This window comes from Marmota marmota, unplaced genomic scaffold, assembly GCF_001458135.2.
Source record: "Marmota marmota marmota unplaced genomic scaffold, marMar, whole genome shotgun sequence".
NCBI classification, from domain to species: domain Eukaryota; kingdom Metazoa; phylum Chordata; class Mammalia; order Rodentia; family Sciuridae; genus Marmota; species Marmota marmota.
In genome coordinates, this window is record NW_025999998.1 from 4,009,783 (window position 1) to 4,013,774 (window position 3,992).

The following is a 3,992-nucleotide window of genomic DNA, read 5'->3' on the forward strand; positions in this document are numbered from 1 at the left end:
CCACTGAGTATTATGGAGTTTTTAAAGATGCTCTTTATCAGATTGAAGTAGTTCCCTTCTGTTTTTAATTTGCTGTGAGATTCTAGCATAATGGAAATTGCATTTTGTCAAATGCTTTTTTCGTGTCTATTGAAATGCTCAAATAGTTTTTCTCCCTTAATCTGTTAATATGATGAATTACATTGATTTTCACAATGTTAGGAAACAGAAAGGAAGTTCAGAAGGAAAAAAATAAAACTGTCTCTGTTCACAGGATTGTTGACTTAGACAGCCGTTTTATTCATAATGAATGGTTTTCCAAATCAGAAACATCCCAGGTGTCTATCAGCAAAAGAATAGCTTTAAAAAATGCATTATATTATATTATATTATATTATATGAAATACTGCTCGTCAACTGATAGGAATAGACCTACTAATACACTCAACAACGTTGGATACATCTCAAAGCTATTATGTGGAATGAAAGAAGTTTAACAAAAAAAAAATGAATACTGTAACAATCCATTCATATAAAGCTTCAGAGCAAGCAAACCACATTGATAGTGGGGAAACTGTTCTAATGAACAGCAAATCACCTCCATGGGTTGTGGTAGTGACCATGGACTGGAAAGTAATATGGGTAAACTTTTTGGGTCATGATAACATTCTATGCATTGATGGGGTTTGGGCTACACAGTCATATGCATTTGTCAAAATCTATCATATGGCACACTTGAACTTTGTATATTTCACTATTTGTGATTTTTTTTTTGAGAGAGAGAGAGAGAATGTTTTAATATTTATTTTTTAGTTTTCGTGGACACAACATCTTTATTTTATTTTTAGTAGTGCTAAGGATCGAACCCAGCACCCCGTGCATGCCAGGCGAGCGCATTACCACTTGAGCCACATCCCCAGCCCCTGTACATGAATATTACCTTAAAAAAGAAACACAAGTAAATACTGAACTCTAACAATATGCATGTTGTTGGCTAAGAGTGAAGCTGACTGACACCTTCAACCTACCTTGAAATGCATTTCAAAATGAAATCGATAAAAGGGTAAGTGACAGAGAAAATAGAGCAATCTGTTAAATTTAAAATCCAGGTTTGGGGCACCTAGATGTTCCATGTATCATTCTTACAATTTTTCTGAATGTTTGCAGTTTTGTACTATTTAAGAGAAAAGCAAATTTTTAAAATTAATTTTATTGGTGCTGGGGATTGAATCCAGGGCCTCATGCTTGCTGAGTGTACATTCTACTACTGAGACACCACCGCAGCCTCTAGAATTATTATTTTTTAAATGTTAATTCACATTATATAGAAAACAGCGTGATATAGCAAGTCTGAAGTTGCATGATAAATGACTATTTCTTGGTGTGCTAGTACTGAGTCAGCAGAACTTCATTCTTTAGGCACTTGGGGTGGGTTGTCTTTGTAATCTTCCCAGCAGTCATTCCCTCCACTATTTCATAAGGCAGTGTACTGCCAATTAGAGAAGGTACTCTCTCCTTGTGACACTTTACTGTTGTTCACGGGGAAATGGTCATTATAACCACACACATCTACAGTGGCCCAGGGCGAATCGTGCTCCGGGGACCAAGCTATGTACAGCTTACACAATAGCAACTGGAAGCCTGACAAGCGCCCTGTGAAATACAGTGACCATTCCTAGGTCTGCTGTTTAGCTTGTCCCACAAATTTTGCTGTATCAGTTGCTTCAAATATTGAAATATTTATTGGTGGTAAACACTCAAAATTTGAGCCCCCACTGTGTCCTCAGTCACTTCAGTCACCCAGGTCCCTCCCTTAGGACCCTCTACATCCCCTCATCTTCGGCAGCCAAAGGCTTAGCTGAGAGTTCCCAGCTCTTTGCTCCAAGATTAGGGCCTATGTCTGCTGTGATTAGTCTAACTGGTTGGTGCCCATGAAGCTGATTAAAGTTTAACTATACACCAGATTGTCCCCAACTTACTGATAAGAAAACTGAGGTACAAAAATAAAGTAATGTATTGGTGCTCTCCAAGCTAATAAGCTACAGTAACTAGCTTACTAGTCCAACTTCTTCCTAAGATTTGAATAATCTATTCCAACTTCCTCCTTAGCCACTATACCTTACAGTATCAACATCAAAACTATCAATGAGAGGCTCATCCCAAATTGTCTTCCTGCCGTGGTCAGCCCTAGTGACCAGCCCCATGAGCTACTCTAAAGCAGACTGGCTTTCAGGTGACTCAAACTAAAGGGAAGGCCCATGAGGGATACTGAGAGTAAACAGTCTCCCTCCCCAGGGCACAAAGGCAAAAACGGAGGTGGGGGTGGGGTGGGTGATGATAACTACCATGGGTCTGCAGCTACTTGTGCCACACTCATAGCTCAGGCTGATCCAAAGGGTCAATTTCTGCTCTCCACCCAATTTGGCTGTGAAAGTCTGTATAACCTCTCTTGGGTTTAACTCAGGTTGAGTTGGGTTTCTGTCACTCAACTAGCTCTGATGACACAGTTGCATCATACTGCTGTACACATGCAGAATCAATCTGTGACTGGTGGAGAGGTAAAGGGATGAAACTAGATCTGGGCCTTGGAAAGTAAGAGAATTTAGCTAAATAAATGAAGAGCCAAGAGCAATCCACAGCAACTTGAGTAATGGCACCTTGACTGAAATATGAACATAAATTCAGCAGTTACTGTGAGGCCTGCTGAGCAAATTACTCTATTTGTTAGAATAATTAACAAGTGGATGAATGAAGGAATGGGTATGGTATGGAAAGTTAAAGCACACATCTACCCAACTGCCAAGAAGAGGCACATGCACCCTACATCAGAAAGTTAATAGGAAATAAGTGACCTGAAAGACAGGACAGTAATTTATGCTGTTTATTTTGGAATAAATATTAAATATTAATCTTTATTTTAAATAAACATGAAAATAATGCATAGGCATGCCATTTTACAGAGAAATTTAATACTCATATCTTAGTAGTTTATACCTTCACCCCCAAATTTTTACTGTTAGGCCTATTAATACATGGATAATTAGGGCTGAGGAATGTGGCTCAATGTAAGAATACTTACTTGCCTGGCATGTGTAAAGCCCTGGTTTGATCCCTGAGGTTGCAAAAAGTAAAAATAAATGGATAACTGCATGTAAAGAGTGGAATTAGTTGAAGGGTTTTGAACAAGTAGAGAACAAAATGAAAAATATGGGGCTGGGTTTGTGGCTCAGTGGTAGAGTGCTTGCCAAACATGTGCAAGGCTCTGGGTTCAATCGTCAGCACCACATAAAAATAAAGAAATAAAATAAAGGTATTGTGTCCAACTACAACTAAGCTATATATTTTTTAAATGAAAAATATATTTGATGGAAAGCTGTCTGCTCTGCAGGATGAGTAGATGAGTGGGAGGCTAGTTAGGGTTAGAGTAGTAATCCAGACTCATTAGCATTGTGACCAGAGAGGAGAGAAGGAAGGTAGAAGACATTTCAAAAAAAAAAAAAAGTCACCAACATTATTAATTGGTCAGGATGGATAAAGGAAAAGGAAGTAAAAAAAGATCTTGAGCCCTTAGAACTGAAAATTCCCACCTAACACATTACTATCTTGTCCCAGTTTCATCTTCTAGAAAAGAGAAATGGCAAATAACATTCTACTCTGAAATTCCCCACAAGTCAGCCACTCCGAACCCTGATGCTAAAACAACAGTCATTGTGAAGGACTTTCTGTGGCCTTGTGTTCATAAAAGAGGAAGAAAAATGAGAATTACTGCTCACACCAACTTGGCGGTTACCCATAACCCAGCAGTAATTTATTGTGTGTGCCCAGCAGCCAGCCGCCTTGTTTGCTTTCCCTATAAACCTCCCATCTTCCACAGTGGACCAAACAGAGCCTTGAAAAACTCTCTTCTATAGGCAAAATATGTTCATGCTCAACTGACAGAATAAAAATCAAAACACCATGTTGCTACAGGAAAAATAACTCACCTCTTGAACAGAAAGCATCAAGAGGTCGAC